Consider the following 18925-nt stretch of genomic DNA (forward strand, 5'->3'; position numbering starts at 1 on the left):
TCTCCTGGCACCGGTGTTTAATTCTAACTTGCTGGGGCATCTGCTCCCATCAGATTGAAAGCAAGTTTAGAAATCTGTAATGGGGATTCCCCCCATGGTCAACCACAGCACAAAGGAAGTTCAGAGTGACTTCCTCCTAGCGAGCACTGTGAATAGTTTAGGCCTTTGGTTTTTGTAACAAAGATTTACAACAAGACCAGCTCACCTCATACACCTGAATCTTGGGAGCCCAATAATCACAGGATGCCATCTGGGTAATAGCAGCTCATTTCAAGCAAATAAACAAATACATGTGAGTATACCGGTGACAGTAATCATGTGATGCTTTGGTGCCAATTATTGGTGAACTGAGATCTGAGGGACCTAATTTCCCTGCTGGGCAATCAAACTGACATCACAATTTTAAAGCAAATTAGATGGTGACTAGAGTCTCAAGGTGAAGATATTACCAGGCTAACTTGGTCCTTGATCAGTTTGAGCAAGGAGAGTGGCATCTTAACAGCTACCTAGCCTATTATTATTAGCGGTGTACATGAAATGTTTGAAAGTCCGGAAGCAACACCTGACACAATTACTCTGTAAACTGAATTCTCCCTTAATGACAGTGAAATCAGTCAATTAACAAGAATAATCAATCCTTGTGCCAGGTTCTTGGTGTAAAGCAGAGAGAAAGAGTCAGCATGTGTTAGAAATTGGCTCTCTAGTTGGCAGAGGTATGCACCCTGTCCAAGTAGGGACAGCAATCCTAGTCAGGGTAAGTCAAATACACAACCTGAATTAACCGGTTATCACCCTCTGGTAGCTTGGTCCAGAGCAGTCTGGCTTAACGTAGAAAGCAATGTGTAAAGTATTTGTGCAGCACACACACAGCAATCACAATAATAATACCACAAAAAGACTCCACACAGGTTTTAGAAAATGGACAATCTTTTTCTGTTTATGATTTAAATATCTTTATAAGCATTTATAGAAGATATGTCAATGAAAGAAAAGACCAACCACGTGGGCAGAGCAGCACCCTCATCAAGTGAACTTACTGAAGAAAGAAGAAACCCTGCCCCCCTATTTACATCTACATATAGTCACCTTATTGAGTGTCCAGGATGCGCACAGTCCTGCCTCCCTTCACTTCTGCAGCTGATAAATGATAAGTGATAAGCAGACAAGTCCCAGATATTTGGAACATGTCAGTTCACAAAACTCCCCAGCGAGGAGAGACAGGCATTTCTCCCCATCTCTCCAAAGGTGTCAGCACGATTGGAGAGCAGCAAGGAAAGTTTCTCCATCCCCAGGACATGCCATAATTTAAGCAGCCATCCCAAGTGTGTTGGAAGTATAGGGAAGCACCAGAAAGCCAGAATGTTTTGCATAGCTGCCCCCAATGTCAAACCAATCTGCCCCCTTTAAGGAACTTGAGTGGAAACGTCAGGGGGTTGGGAAGTTGCAGAATTATATATGCAGGGAATCGTGGGAGCTGAGGCTGAAGTAGGGTATCTATGTCATTCAAGATTTCCTCCCAATAGGAGGTGAGCTTTGGGCAATCCCATAGCAGGTATACCAGTGTTCCAGGTGTGCCACACTGTCTCCAGCATTCAGCACTTCATGTGGGGTTGTTTTTATGTAAGCCTACAGGGGTAAGACATCAATAGGGTGCAATTTATTTTGCTGTCTCTACACTGGCTCTATTGTGTGCTGCATGACATGCTATGTAATACACACCCTCCCGTTCTTTAGGCATCATTGCCCTCCCCAACTCAGCCTCCTACCGTGCCTGACTTGGTGGCCTAGGTGTCGGGGACGATTGTTGTAATAGGGCGTGTATTTCAGAAATAAGGCATTTGCCTGTAGCTTTCAACAATAGCCATTTCTCAAGTTCAGTAAGGGGACTTTGAGTCCTCACCCACACTGTTGGATATATAACCCAGTGCCTTATTTGTGGATACCGCAACCACTCCATCTCCAGGAGGTCGTGGTCTGGCCTCTTGCTCTCAAAGGGGATCGGGCTCTTTTCATTATATAGTTGTTGTTAGCCTTTTTATCCTTTGCGTGGTCTCCCTTAACTTTTTGCCTATGTTCCCCAGGTTGTTGATGTGTGCTGGACTCTGATTTGACTGTTTTTGTTACTCTGGGCACTTTACCACTGCTAACCAGTGCTAAAGTGCAAGTGCGCCTTTACAAAATGTGTATGTAATTGGTTTATCCATGATTGCCATATTTGGTTTACTAGTAAGTCCCTAGTAAAGTGCACTAGAGGTGCCAGGGTGTGTAAATCAAATGCTACTAGTGGGCCTGCAGCACTGGTTGTGCCACCCACATAAGTAGCTCTGTAATCATGTCTCAGACCTGCAACTGCAGTGTCTGTGTGTGCAGTTTTAACTGCAAGTTCGACTTGGCAAGTGTACCCACTTGCCAGGCCTAAACCTTCCCTTTTCTTACATGTCAGACATCCCTAGGATGTCAGCAACCTAGCCCTAGGTAGTCCCAAGAGCAGGGTGCAGTGTATGGTTAAGGTAGGACATATAGGGGGTCATTCCAACCCTGGTGGTCCATGACCGCCAGGGCCGGGGACCGCGGAAGCACCGCCAACAGGCTGGCGGTGCTTCCTGGGCCATTCTGACCGCGGCAGTAAAGCCGCGGTCAGAAAAGGGCAACCGGCAGTTTCCCGCCGGTTTACCCCTGGCCCAGGGAATCCTCCATGGCGGCGCTGCTTGCAGCGCCGCCATGGCGATTCCGACCCCCTTCCCGCCATCCTGTTCCTGGCGGTTTTTACCGCCAGGAACAGGATGGCGGGAACGGGTGTCATGGGGCCCCTGGGGGCCCTGCACTGCCCATGCCACTGGCATGGGCAGTGCAGGGGCCCCCTAACAGGGCCCCATAATGATTTTCAGTGTCTGCTTTGCCACTGCACCCGTCGCACCCCCTATTCGGAGCCGGCTTCATTGTTGAGGGGGGTTTCCCGCTGGGCCGGCGGGCGGCCTTCTGGCGGTCGCCCACCGGCCCAGCGGGAAAGCCAGAATGGCCGCCGCGGGTCAGAATAACCCCCATAGTAATGTGTTTTGTATGTCCTGACAGTGAAATATTGCTAAATTTGTTTTTCACTGTTGCAAGGCCTGTCCCTCTCATAGGTTAACATGGGGGCTACCTTTAAATCTGATTAAAGTGTAGATTCCCCTTGGAGTGGATGGACATTTGGAGTTTGGGGTCCCTGAGCTCACAATTTAAAAATACATCTTTTAGTAAAGTTGATTTTAAGACTGTGTGTTTGAAAATGCAACTTTTAGAAAGTGGGCATTTTCTTGCTTATACAATTTCTGTGACTCTGCCTGTTTGTGGATTCCCTGTCTGGGTCAGTTTGACATTTGGGCTGGTTGCACCTTACACTAGACAGTGACACAAAGGGAGCTGGAGTGTAGCCTGCATATCCTGATGAGCCATCTGTGCTAGGAGGGAGGGGAGGAGTGGTCACTTACACCTGAAAGGACTGTGCCTGTCCTCACACAATGCAGTCTCTGACCCCCTGGTGAGTGTCTGGGGTCTGGCCTGGGCAAGGCAGGATTTCACATTCAAAAAGAGACTTTTGAAGTAGGCCTACTTCAAAGGAGAAATTGGGTATAAGAAGGGCCCCCCAAACCACAGACTTTAGAATACTTCTGGAAACAAGAGGAACCTCTGCCTGGAGAAGAGCTGAAGAAGAGCTGCCCTGCCTGTGACTGTGCTTTGTGGAGCTATCCTGCAGTTGCTGCTTCTGCAGAGAAAGAGGGCAAAGACTGGACTTTGTGTGCCTTCCATCTTGGGAAGAAATCTCCAAGGGCTTGATTTAGAGCTTGCCTCCTGTTGTTTGAAGTCTCAGGGACAGCAAAGACTTCTCTCTGCCAGCACCTAGAGTCTCTGGAGAGACTCCTGCTCTGACAAGTGGTGCCCTATCCAGTCCCTGGGCCTTTGAATGGAAAGCTGGTGGAAATACAAGGAAATTTACTTTGGACGACTTTGGACCGATGCTGCTGCTGAATCTGGTGACGCCGCATGCACCCGACTCCATGATCTTCGCTGGAATGCGACGACCTTCACAGGCCAGACATCGCTGCAGCCCCGCCGAAGACCGCGACTCCGTGGAAGTCGCCGCAGCACGTTGTGACCGACACTGCTCGAAGTGCGTGTATTCAATGTTTCGCACAGACGCCGTGATCCCCGACTTCACACATTGGCTTGTTTTCACTCTTCACCAAAGGTACTGTACCTGGGGGTCTACGCGACTCCGTGTCCAGCGCCACTGGTGTTGGATTGTTGGGAACAACTCTGTCACGACGATGTGTTAACACCTCATCGAAGCATTTGGAGTTTCTAAGTGCGATTTTTGAGTTTAATCTTTAAAAATTCATAACTTGACTTGTGTATGTCAGATTTTTGTTGTTTTTGTCTTTTCTTTTTTTTTTATAAATATTTCCTATTTTTCTAAACTGGTGTTGTGTCATTTTGTAGTGTTTTCATTAAGTTACTGTGGGGGTCATTCCAACCCTGGTGGTCATCGAACGCCAGGGTGGATGACCACGGAAGCACTGCCAACAGGCTGGCGGTGCTTCATTTGGATACAGCCGCGGTCGCCCAGCCGGGTCCGGCGGTTTCCCGCCGGATTTCCCCCGGCTGGGAGAATCCTCCATGGCGGCGCTGCAAGCAGCGCACCATGGGGATTCCGACCCCCTTCCCGCCAGCCTGTTTCTGGCGGTTTTTACCGCCAGGAACAGGATAGCGGGAACGGGTGTCGTGGGGCCCCTGGGGGCCCCTGCAATGCCCATGCCACTGGCATGGGCAGTGCAGGGGCCCCCTAACAGGGCCCCAGCAAATCGCGACAGGTGCAACTGCACCCGTCGCACCCCTGCAACACCGCCGGCTCCATTCAGAGCCGGCTTCTGTGTTGCAGGGCCTTTCCCGCTGGGCCGGCGGGCGCTCCCTTTGCGGGCGCCCGCCGGCCCAGCGGGAAAGTCTGAATGGCCCCCGCGGTCTTCTGACCGCGGTGCAGTCATTTGACGGGGTTAGTTTGGCAGGCGGCAACCGTCGCCCACCAAACTTGGAATGACCCCCTGTGTGTGTTGGTACAAATACTTTACACCTAGCACTCTGAAGTCAAGCCTAGTGCTCTGCCAAGCTACCAAGGGGGTAAGCAGGGGTTAGTTGAGGGTGATTCTCTTTTACCTTGACTAGAGTGAGAGTCCTTGCTTGAACAGGGGGTAACCTGACTGTCAACCAAATGCCCCATTTCTAAGAGGCATCATAGAGAGCGGTAATCTTTGCTCTGCCAGTGACAGAAAGCACCCTGATCTAGGCTTCAGATAAAGTCTGGGTTCCCTATTATAGGGGTCGGACGGGAGTGATGGGTGGAGAGTGCCCCTTGTAGCACCATGTGGTCCCACACCTTCAAGGTTGTGCGGGTAACAGGTGAGGAGTACAAGCTCAAAGGTCGGTGTTGACACAGCAAACAGGGGATTTTCCACAGGGAGGTTCCTCCCATGGCTCGGTCCATAAACATCCAGCATTTATCAGATTACCTCCTGGACCACTTCACTAGTTAGTGGAGTTGTACTGCTCTGTGATATTGTGCTGTGTTAGGGATAGCAAACCCCCCCACCGAGTGGGTTGGTAAGCCAAGTCCTGATGCATGCATGGTTTCTTACTCGCCCAGATAAAGCGATTGATTTCACCTTGTAGGGTTTGCACAAGGCCGTGTGGAGGCTCTCTCGATGAGGGTCTGAAATAGAAGAGAACTCTCAAAGCACAGACATTTTTATGGCTGCTTTTCTTCCTATCCAGGACAGGGGGTAAAGTTACCACATGCTTTGTAGAAGAGTTTGGTAGTTCAGCCTCAACGTTGCTGAGACTTTCGGGGCAAGCTGTATCCCTAGGTATGGGAGGGAGAGTGCTTGCTACTAAATCAGGTATTGGCAAGCATGAAGCAACACTGTTTCTGTAGAAAGTGACAGATTGAGGGCTTGGGATTTCTGTATATTGATCCAGAAACATGAAACATTCCCAAAGGCTTCCATCTCCTGAAGGATTTTGAGGGCTGTCCAGTGCAACTATCACATCATCCGCACATAATGCCATGGTATGTTCTTCTCCGCCAAAGACTACACCTGTGAGATCAGTACTGTTGTGCACTTGCTGGGCAAAGGGCTCTATATAAAGGGTGAACAACAGGGGGGAGGGAGGACATCCCTGTTTCATCCCCCATCGGATTGGTACAGGGGGCGATGTTAAGTCATTAACTCACACAGAGGCTTTCGGTTGGCTATAGTAAGCCATGATCCAGGCTCTATATCTGGCACAGAGGCTGAAATATCCTAATGTGGCCTAGAGGGACGGCCAATGGAAGCGGTCAACCGCCATCTTAGCGTCAATATCCAGAAGCATGTGTTCTCGATCTGAACGCTTGGCCTTATCTACATGGTGTATTATTCGCTTGGTTATGTTATTAGATTGCTGGTGCATAATAAAACCTGCCTGGTCTGGGTCCACCAGATCAGGCATGAGGTGGTTTAGTCGGGCGTCAGAATGCCCATAAGGAGCTTGATATCTGAGTTGAGGAGGGAGATAGGTCTAAAGGATCCGCATTGAGTGAGGTCCTTCGCTGGCTTAGGGATGACTACGATGGAGGCCTCCAGCATGGAGGGTGGGACTGTGCCAGGGCTGGTGATTGCATTGAACAGGTCAGGATGGGTGCAAGGCTTTGGCAGATGGTTTTATAAAACAGATCCGGGAATCCATCTGGTCCAGTTGATTTAAGAGGCTGTTAGCAGGTGATTGCGATGATCACCTCTTCCTCCCCGATCAGGTTGTCAAGCAAATTTGCCCAAGCAGACGTCAGCCAGGCCTTGTGTGCCCCTTTAAAGTATTGATGCATATCGCCCCCACTGGCAGTATGGGAAGAGTTGAGCTCTCCATAAAAGCCTTGGAAAGTGGAGGTTGTGTATACGTCTTCCGTTATTTTGACTCACTCAGGGGACTTAAGCAGCTCCACTCTCGCTGCATGTCTGTCTGCGCTGACTCTGCTGGCCAGTAGATGGCCACATTTATTACCCCTGATATAAAAGGAGTGGCAGAGAGGTAGGAGGGCGTGTTCAGCCTTATCAATATCCAGGCCTGCGAGTTGTGACCTAGCCACCTCTAGCTGTCTCTAGACGCAAGGCGCACCTGTGAATTTTCTCTTGTTTTAGCACTTGCTGTTCCAGTTATTTCCTCTTTTATCACCAGAATTTGTTGTCCGCATCTGATATGGCTTTGAATTATCCCAGGAGAACCCCTTTTAGGGTGTCCCACAGAAGGGAAACAGAAGTATCAGTAGTATAACTTGCCTCCAAAAAAAAGGCGATTGCTTGATAAATGTGGACTACCAGTGTGGGCCTGTGCAGGAGGGAATCTTTATCTATTTAGAAGTAAGGCCAACACATCAAAAATCCAATCACAAAAATATGAGGGACTGTTTAAATTTATAATAGAGAAGCAGTATTATAGGGATTACCCACATGCTTTTTAGAATGAATACGTTAATGCTCCACCCAGGTGCACAAATAAGGTGGGGATGTACTCTGCTGTGGGGAGCTGTTGGGACTGCTCTGGTCCGAGTTGTCAAATAAAATGAAGCAATACTTAGCTGTGAGGAGTTCAGAAAAGAATCATTGGGGCTGCTCTGATACGATTGGAGCTATGGGGTGGTGTGTTGTCCTGTGACACGGCTCATCAGCGAGGGTAGAGCTAGGTCCAGATACTGTTGTGTTGGTGGGCCTCACAAATGGGGCCCTCGTCTTGGTGGGGAAGAGTTGTAGTGCTGTGTAACCCCAAGGGAGTTTTAGCAAGAGTGCACCCTACTCAGGGATTATCAGGCCACTGGGGAGGGCTCCACTTCACCTGTAGTGAAACACGCTGCTCTCAGGCACCTGTCCCCGGTGTGAGGTGCTTCTTTTCTAGTGCTAGGGAGATTGGAAGCACTAATCCTGGTCACAGGGTGCAGGGTTAGAAGCATGAGGTATTTGATGTCCCAGAGACCTTGGCTTAGGTTGCAAAACTGTACTGAGCCAACCAACAGGTGGAATTACTAAGTCTCAGCAAGAGAGTAAAGCATCCTTGTGCCCAGGTTCCTGGCTTGGCAGATCATCCCTATGCCTTGGCTCCTGATCTCCGGCAACCAACCCCAGGAGAAGTACACAACAGCATAAGATTGATGTGGCATGTAGGTGCGCCAAGACCAAATGGGCTTACAGGTAGAATGTTTAATGCAGCAAGTGGGGAATGAGCAGGGCTGATGCACCCTTTGTTTGCCAATGTTGTATACATAATATCATTCCAGAGAGCTAGCATGGATCTATCCTGGTTCCCAGATATAAAAAGACATTTCATCATAATCCCGCTAACTACAGATTAATTATTTTATTGGATGTAGAAGAGAAGGCTTATGCTAAGACTTTACTTCTAGAGCTGGAACATTGGACCAGCGAAAAGTGGATAATAACACCCACTCAGACGGGCTTCTGTAGTAGATCTGGGACAGAAGATAATTTAATGGCATTAGAGTGTTTATCTGACTTCGCCATGAGGAAGAACTCTCTGCCCGTTGTTAGCAGCATTTATTGACTTCACTACAGCCTTTGATTGCGTGAACAGTGCAAGACTGTGGTTTAAGCCCCACAAGTGGGTGGTACCAGTCTCACTTTTAAATGCCATCTTAAGTCTCTACTCCAAAACATTGGTAAAAGTGCGAATTACATTCAACGGGGTAACATCAGATTAAATTCCGACATCGTGGGAGGGGCGAAACAGGGATGTATCTTGACCCGCTTCTTTTCAGCTTGTATCTCGGCGACATCAACAACCATCTTGCCATCGTGAGAGCCTTTCTACCAAAATTAGCAGGGCCTAATATCCACCTCCTCCGATATGCTGATTATACCCCTATATTTGATCAAACCCAAATAGGCTTACAGCACTCTCTGAGTGCTCTTAATGAGTATTGTTATATGAATAATATTTAAATCAACAGCAAGAAAACTAAAATCGTATGACCATAAGAATATCACCAAAAAGAGTTCATGGCACCAGGGCACTAAAAAAAGTGGAGACTATTCCATCAATTAAATACCAGAGAGTATATTTTAACAGTCGAGGCAGCCACAAAGACTACTAGCCTACTGGAAACAAGTTGCCTTGGCGTTAACGGTTTCATTTAGTAAACTATTAGGCAAGAGAAATGGGCCACAAGTGATGGCATTACGCTGAGTGATAAACTCCAAATGTATTGCCACTGTAATGTATAAAGCCTTCACTTTCAAAGATTACCTAAGGCCTGGCTTGTGCCCAGAATCAATGTTATTGAGCTATTTTCTCTTTGCCTAACTTCACCCCTGTAGTATATTTGCATCTTGAATTCAACCTGATAAGACAGAGTCTAATATTAAAATATCGCTTCATTACTGTGCAAAGGCAAAGAGTGCTGGGACAGACACATTAAGATGCATGATCTGGCAGTCAATTTCAAGCAATGGTTTGAAGTGCCATTGTTAGCTTGCACCTGCAATTTATAGTTCAGCAGTAGAAGAAATCTAAAATAGTAATATACCCCCAAAACTCACATCCTGAGTTTTATCTAAGCAAGCTAGATGTATATTGAGATCATTATACATTGAGGTCATCACTGCTATGACGAAATCAGGATTTCCTCTCTCCAAGTACAATGAATCTGGAGCTGTGGAGTTCTTGGATTTGCCATGGAAAACATCAATGAAGCAGAGTCTATTACACCTAAGATGTGGGGTGATTCCATTAAAAGAATACCTCTTTGGATGAACGAAAGGTACCATGGAACAGTCATGCTGGCTCTGCAGGGTTCAGTCGGAGTCCCTAATGCACATAGTTTTTATCTGTGTTTCCTTAATGTCTCATCTTAGATATTGGCTGCAGCCACACTTCCTGCAACTAAACCTGAGAATGTATAAAGATACGCTTATTACCAGTCAGTCTGAGAAATGTCCACAATTGTCGGCTTTCTACTTGAAATTTATGTGTCAGGCAGTTAAGCTCCTGAACGGCTATATTCTGTAAGCAGAAACTCCCTGTTCAAGTCCTTGGATGTGATTGGACCTCGACAGCACTAACAATGCACTTATTGGTGGCATTATTAACTTATTATTAACAGTGTTTTTAGAAATGAATCATATTTATTGAGTCTTAGGTACAGCATTGGAAATCCTAGATATCAACAGTTGTTTCCAAAGAGCTACTGTGTTCCCTGGTTAATGCTTTGAAATGAGTGACTGCACCTTACTACCCAGCCAAAATTAAACTGTATATTTCACTTATACATTCAGTCACTTTGAGGTACTTTTATCTGAAAACGTAGCCTCTAACTATCAGCTGTGTAGGCTAAGTTATTCGCTGTTCCAACATTAATGTTCCAGATCTTACATGTGGAAATGTGACTAGTTTTTATTACTCATTTCCATTTTTAGTGCTCTTCTTATCTTATTGTAAAGGTTTGAATTAAGTGAAACAAATGAAGGTTTACTTACCTGCTTTCTTACACACTAGTATAGTCTGTAACATGGGGGAATAACCCATAACCCAGAGACCCAGGTATATACAGTGTCAGACACAAATGGTCCCTAAAGAAGAAGTGTCACCCTTGACTTCCAAGGCCACTCTTTTTATTGTTCAGGAACCACTGGAAATTCTTTGAACGTTAGGTAAAATTTTATTAAATTCAAAACTAGAATGTCATAATATCATGATACCAAAGGTACTCCTATACAGTGACGGTGCAGTGTTTAACTATGACATTCAACCCAGAGATCTTGAGGGGAAAAATACTTCAATATTCCATCACTAGGAATGTTTAACAGTCAAAACACTAGAAAATAAACAGACACTCTATCACGAGATACTAGAATTTGAACCTTTGACCTACTGACAGTCCAAGGCCTTTACCGTTAGGCCTGAAGTGACCCTTGTCTTCCGACCATTAAAGGGTAAGTCTATCATTAGCCCCACACATCTTGCTAGTTTGAGGCTTTGAAGTCATTGTATGGAGTGACATTGCAATAACAATCTCTCTCTATCTTCCATCCCATTACAGGACGGAAGAGAGAAAGAGTGCAACAGGACCACGGAGGATCCTCAAGGCCTGCATTGCTCCCACAAGCTGCTTCAAATTCCCTTCTTCTGAGAGCAATATTTTCATCTGTTTCCCTGCATGCATCTTATGCCAAATGAGTTGCCAATTCTTCATCACTATTTTATCCAACTGGGTACAAGGTATTAAGACCAATAATCAATCGAGACTCAAGCTTTCTTAATTCCAAAGTTCCATTTCTTCCTCTTCCTCTTTCATTAAATGCAATCCTATTCATGACTACATTTTTCAACGTATTAATGTTCTGCTTATGATAGAACCTAAATTGTCTTGCCACGGGATATGTCTTATCATCATGTGTGATGGCTCTCATATGGCTCTCATACGTTCCAGTACTTTCTTCTTTGCTGTATGGATAGTACTGCCAACATAAAATGTATTGCAAGGGCAATGCAGAGCATAAACACTGTAGTCAGAATTACAGGTTACATGTTTCTCAATCACAAATGGTTTTAGTGTTCCTGAAAACAACCTCCATGCAGTTCTCACTATGTCTGCAAGCCTTACAGCTCCCCCCCCAAAAAAAGAAATGTGAACAGGTTTACTGTTATCAATTGTAGGTAGTAAACATCATACATTGTATGAAGAAGTGTTTTTTAAAGTAGAAATAAATTAATTTATTATAACATTTATTTTGGGGTCCTGTTTTGCCTCTATTATTTTCTGTGAGATGGGGATGTTGCAATGCCAGTTGTTCACCTAACTAGTGAGTGTATGGAAGAGAACTACTTTGTGTTGCTTTGCTCCTTGTGAAAGAGCAGAAAGCTGTCACTCAGAGTGAAGTTAACCAATGTCTGAAGTGGGATAACCCTTTGTGCCGAGCTGTATGTTAAAATGGGAGTAAGAAAAATGTGAATGACACAACGGACCAATGGATAAGACGTAGAGCTCTAAGGCGGTCAATACAACTTTGGCGGTAAAAGCCGCTTACCGCCGTGCAGAAGACCGCCAACACACCGCCGCGGTCGCAGAATTCCGCCGCAGCTATTATGACCCACATCTCAGAACCCGCCAAAGTTCAGACACCCACACAAGTCCGCCACACCAAAGGTCAGTGATAAACTGGCGATAACAAAACCTCCACCGTCACGCCAACAGAAATATGCCCACACTATCACGACACACGAATCCACGCGGCGGTCTTTCAACCGCGGTATTCCATTGGCGGCACATACCGCTGCGCTCAAAATACACACACTTCTACAAAACATCCCCACATTCTACGATTCAAAATACACACACCTGAGACACATACACACACCACTCCCACACACCCATTACAATATAAAACACACACCCACAAACCCCCACGACAAAAAATTCAGAAAGAAGGCCAGAGAGAGACACCACCAGCAAGTACAACAGCATCCACAGGCACATAACACCATCACCCACACAACTTCCACGCACCTCACACAACACACCACTACATATCACCACACTTATCATCACACACTCCACCCCACACATCACCTACACCACCCCATGGCACCGCAAAGACACCCCAGGTTCTCGGAGGAGGAGCTCAGGGTCATGGTGGAGGAAATCGTACGGGTAGAGCCACAGCTATTCGGAGCACAGGTACAGCACACCTCCATAGCTAGGAAGATGGAGCTATGGCGAAGAATAGTGCACAGGGTCAACGCAGTGGGACAAGACCCAAGAAATCGGGAGGACATCAAGAAAAGGTGGAACGACCTACAGGGGAAGGTGCGTTCCGTGGACTTAAGACACCACCTGGCGGTTCAGCGGACTGGCGGCGGACACCCACCTCCTCCCCCACAACTAACAACATGGGAGGAACAGGTCTTGGCGATTCTCCATCCTGAGGGCCTTGCAGGAGTAGGTGGCGGAATGGACTCTGGTAAGTCAAAGCTTTACTATTACATTCCCCACCCTACCTTCATGCTATCACATACCCCCACCCTCGCCCTCACCCCCATCACTCCAACTCCTCCCAAATGTCCCAATATCACAAACCACCCATCCCAACACCAAGCCCTGCATGCAACACCAAAGCATGGACACCCATCACCAAAGCATGCCCACTGCACATAGCCATACACCCCCCTAAACCATTATCAAAGAAGGTCCCACACAAGAATGGAAGCACTGGGGTACAGAGTGACCCACCCATTTCACACCATGGCACACACAGATGCAATAATCATTTCTTTCCACCCCTGCAGGACCCCTACCCAATGTCACCAGACAGGAGGGTCCAGATATGTCCACTCCACCCACAGAAGAGGCCCACAGTGATGACAGCAGCTCTGTCCAACTGGATCTGGATGACCAGCACGGACCATCGGGGACCTCTCGACAGTTGGTTCCCCTCACACAGGCAGAGGCCACCACAGACCTTCCCCCCTCTGGAAACACCAGCACAGCACCCACCCAGCGGGCCCATAACTCCGTCCCCAGGACACGTCATTCAGCTGTGTGTCCACCACTACAGGGAACCCAGGATAACCCACCACCCCAACAACAACAGGGACCTGGGGGCAGTGGGCACACAGTCCAGGGGACGGAGGCCCAGGAACACAGGGGAACTGGGAGGGCTGCCGTGCGACAGGGGGCGGACAGGCCAAGGGAACCCACTCTCCACGGGGCCCTCTCCTCCATCATGGGAGCATACCACCACTCCCAGGAGACAATGGCAACGGTACTGGCTGAGGAACAGTATATGGGCTTCAGGGAGGAACTCAGAACCATCAACTCCACCCTGGGCACCATCGTAGGGGTGCTGAAGGAAGTACTCAACACCAGGAGGGACACTGTGGCACTACAAAGGGCCCCTGACACTAGCATGGACGATGAACTGCCCACCACCTCGGCCGGCGCTAGTGGACAGGACGTCCCGTCAAAGGACCACCACACCAGCACCCCACCCCCTGCAGACGGAGAACCACCCCGCAAACGGTCCCTGAGATCCAGGAACAAGACAGAGAATGATGCTAAGACCGCCGCCAAGAAATGAGACCACCCTGATTGTCATCCTACTGCACCACTTTGTCACCCTGTCCATAATTAAACTGTCCCAGTTCCACTTCCTATGCCCATGTGGGCAATGCACCTGTGAGACTAATAGACTGGACTCTGTCATGGACACTCCTCCGCCATCAACCCTCACCATTTAACTTCCCCCTCCAATATTTTGCATTTAAATAAACACACCTAAAGCACAAAATGATCTGGAGTCTGTCTGTGATTTCGAAATAGTGTATTTTCAATTACAGTGACAAAATGTTTTTGAAATAGTAATGTCAACATACCTATGTCACACAGCTCTAGTCCATGAGGAATTTAAGCAGATGTCACACAGTGGGACCCACATCTGTGAAACCGTAAGGGAAAGTGACAACTTAGTGACCATACACTGGGTGAAAACGACAGACAGGAGAGAGGTAGTAGTGTAAAAGTACATGTAGTAGGCAGGATTGCATTCTTACCTGTGTTTCACTGGAAATGTTGCTGGATCGCTGAGTCCCTGTTCTGCATGGCTTCTTCCTCTGCTTCATCCTCATCACTGTCCACAGGCTCCACAGCTGCCACAACACCACCATCTGGACCATCCTCCTGCAGAAAAGGTACCTGTCGTCGCAAAGCCAAGTTGTGAAGCATACAGAAGGCCACGATGATCTGGCACACCTTCTTTGGTGAGTAGAATAGGGATCCACCTGTCATGTGGAGGCACCTGAACCTGGCCTTCAGGAGGCCGAAGGTCCGCTCGATCACCCTCCTAGTTCACCCATGGGCCTCTGCCCTGGTCCTGGGATTCCTCACTGGGGTCAGTAGCCATGACAGGTTGGGGTAACCAGAGTCACCTGCAAATGGCGAGGGACAACTGTTAGACACACACTAACCTGTAGGGATATACCCAGACAACCATTCCCACTGTCTTGCTTCCAGGTGCTCACCTAATAGCCACACACGGTGCCTCTGGAGTTGACCCATCACATAAGGGATGCTGCTATTCCGCAGGATGTAGGCGTCATGCACTGAGCCAGGGAACATGCCATTCACATGGGAGATGTACTGGTCTGCCAAACATACCATCTGTACATTCATAGAATGATAACTCTTCAGGTTTCTGTACACCTGTTCACTCCTGTGTGGGGGGGGACCAAAGCCACATGGGTCCCATCAATGGCACCTATGATGCTGGGGATATGTGCCAGGGCATGGAAATCACCTTTCACTGTAGGCAAATCCTACACCTCAGGGAAAACGGTGTAGCTCCACATGTGTTTCAGAAGGGCAGACAACACTCTGGACAATACGTTGAAAAACATAGGCTGGGACATCCCTGATGCCATGCCCACAGTTGTTTGAAAAGACCCACTTGCAAGGAAATGGAGCACTGACAGCACCTGCACTTGAGGGGGGATTCCTGTGGGATGGCTGATTGCTGACATCAGGTCTGGCTCCAACTGGCTACACAGTTCCTGGATTGTGGCACGGTCAAACCTGTAGGTGATTATCAAATGTCGCTCCTCCATTGTCGACAGGTCCACCAATGGTCGGTACACCGGAGGATGCCACTATCTCCTCACATGTCCCAACGGACGGTGCCTATGAAGGACAACAGCGAGCACAGAGTCAAACAACTCTGTGGTACGTACCCACAGTTTACACAGAACACCAATCATACACAAAAGGTGGCCTGTATGTGTGTTGAGACTAGGCCTAGGTATGTGTGACGCAGTTGAAAATGAGGCCATGTGGGCCCCTGAAATGGCAGCTGCCTGACCTCTAAAGTGGGACAATGGGATGTGAGGTAACTGCGCTGGTGTTGTACACCGTCGCGGTAGGCGGTCGGAGATCGCGGCGCAATGCTGCATTGGTTAACATTGGACCCTATGGGTCCCAGGAGCCAATGACGATGTACGCCGGCACTCAATACCTGATCTTCGACAGGAGAGGACCTACACTGCAAGTGCTGCTGTGACCTCGGTGTGGAAGAGACAATGGCTCGTGCTTCTGGGGAAAGGGCCCCTGCCTTCACATCGGAGGAGTTGGAGAAGCTCCTGGATGGGGTCCTCCCCCAGTCCTCCAGACAAACAGGTAAGTACACAGGGAGCATGTTGTATGGGCTATGCCTGTGTGGAGAGGGCTGGATGTAAGAAGGAAGGGGGCAGAGTGCTGCGTGCATGAAAGACGGTGAATGCATGTGCCACATGGCAAGGGTAGGGATGGGGGCCAATCACTTTGACGGTGCAGTTGGTAATTACTTCTCTTCTTCCCCTGTACATTTCATGTAGGTCAGCACCCACCAGAAGAAAGATATATGGCGTGCCATCGCCATAGACGTCCGGACCCTGGGGGTCTACCACAGACGGAGCACACACTGCCGGAAAAGATGGGAGGACATTCGCCGCTGGAGCAAGAAGACGGCGGAGGCTCAGCTGGGGATGGCCTCCCAACATGGGAGGGGTGCCTCTCGTACCATGACCCCCCTGATGTTCCGGATCCTGGCGATGGCCTACCCGGAGTTGGATGGGCGCTTGAGGGTATCACAGCAGACACAAGGGGGTGAGTACACTCTCATTCTGCTGACTTTGCGCGCAGTGGAGTTGTCTGGGTGGGGGAGGAGGGCTGTGGGTTTCCCTAGGCCAGGGCGAGTTCCGTAGGCTAGGCCCCTCCATAAGGCAGGCCATGTGGCACCCCAGCCCATCTCTGTAGAGTGCCAAGTACAGCTATTCATGCCCCTGTGTCATCTATGTGTGCAGATGTCATCCATAGGCTTGTAGTAATTGAACAGTGGAGCCCAAGAGCACGGCATAGTGCAGGGGGCTTCTGTGTCTGTCTTGTCCGCCAACGGTAGCGGTAATCCATGCACTCAACATGTCTTTCTTCTGTCATCCCCCCCCTTTTTGTGTTCTCCTTGTTCTTGTGTGCATTAGCATCATCAGACGGAGGAGCAGTGGCACCGGAGCACGAGGGAGCTGCATCCCACATGGCCCTGGAGGGCGAGACTACGGACTCTGAATTCACCAGTGGGACGGAGGGCGAGGGGAGCTTCACGGCGGGGACAGGAGCTGACACCAGCGACACAGACATGTCCTCTGATGGGAGCTCCCTTGTGGTGGCGACAACATCTGTGCCCCCCGCATCTACAGGTACAGCCGCCACCCCCCTTCCAACACCGCCCTCCCAGCAGCCCCTCTGCCTTTGCCCCGTGCCCGCTCACCCAGGAGGGTGGGCATCACCTTTGCCCCAGGCATCTCAGCCCCTGCCCCTGTCACCCCTGCTGCCCTCAGTGAGGAGGCCATTGACCTCCTCAGGTCCCTCACTGTTGGGCAGTCTACCATTTTGAATGACATCGAGGGTGTAGAAAGGCAGTTGCAACAAACTAATGCATTCCTGGAGGGCATTCATTCTGGTCAGGCGGCCCTTCACCAAGCTTTTCAAACTCTGGCCTCAGCACTGATGGCAGCCATTGTCCTCGTCTCTAGCCTCCCCTTCCAACTTCCTCCACCCATACCAAATCCCCTGTACCTCTGCCTATCCCAAGCACACCATCAGACCAGCCTGCACACTCCTCACCACACAAGGGAAGCTCAGGCAAACATAAGCACCACACATCCCACAGGCACTCACGCAAGCAACACACACATGCAGACACACCAACATCCACTGCCTCCACTGTGTCCCCCTCCTCGTCGTCTCCCTCCTCCCTCCCAGTCTCGTCTACACTCACACCTGCATGCACTACCTCAACAGCCACTACATCCCTCACCAGCACACCCACCAGCACACCCCGCTCACGTGCAGTCACCACCCCCACCACCATTCACACGTCCTCTGTGTCCTCTCCCAGTGTGTCTGTGACACCCCCTCCCAAGGTACACAAACGCAGCCACACACCCACCCAACAGCCATCCACCTCACGACAACCTCCAGCGCATGCACCTGCACCCAATGTCACCAAACGTACACCTCCTACTACCACCGCCTCTTCCTCCACTCCCAAACCCCCTCCAGCTACCCATCCCAGTGTGTCCAAGAAACTTTTCCTGTCCACCCTTGACCTCTTTCCCACACCTCCCCCACCCCGTCCATCTCATAGGTCCTGAAGTAGCACCTCAGCCACAACATCTCCGGGACCAGTGGTGCCTGTAGTCACCGGTATGTGGAGTGCACCGGCCACCATGACAGCCAGTGTGGCACGGAGCCACAGCACAGCCAGTCCCCCACCTGTGAAGCATCAGAAGTTGGCCAGTGCCCGGTGGGAGAAGGGGGAAGACTCCAGCCACCAAAGCCGCTCCCAGGGGTCCCAGTGGGAGTGTGGAGTCAGCTGTGACACCTCCCAAGGTGGGGAAGGGCCACAAGAAACCCGGCAAGTCTGGGAAGAGCTGCACGCCGGAGAAGACCGCCATCATCCCCGCTGTCCAGGAGGCCACCGCCAGCCCCAGCCCAGCTGCCCAGGAGGCCACTGCCAGCCCCAGCCCAGCTGCCCAGGAGGGCACCGCCAGCCCCAGCCCAGCTGCCCAGGAGGCCAGCCCCATCCCAGCTGATCCGTGAAGGACCGTCAGCACAAGCCCCGCTGGGCCATGAAGGACCGCCAACTCAAGCACCGCTGAACAGGGCTCCGCCAGCACAAGCACCGCTGAACAGGGCACCGCCAACACAAGCTCTGCTGGGCCATGAAGGGCCCCCAGCACAAGCCCCGCTGGGCCATGTAGGACTGCCAGCACAAGCACCGCTGGGCCATGAAGGACCGCCACCTCAAGCACCGCTGAACAGGGC

The sequence above is a fragment of the Pleurodeles waltl genome, chromosome 9 (genome assembly GCF_031143425.1).
Source record: "Pleurodeles waltl isolate 20211129_DDA chromosome 9, aPleWal1.hap1.20221129, whole genome shotgun sequence".
Taxonomy (NCBI): Eukaryota; Metazoa; Chordata; class Amphibia; order Caudata; family Salamandridae; genus Pleurodeles; species Pleurodeles waltl.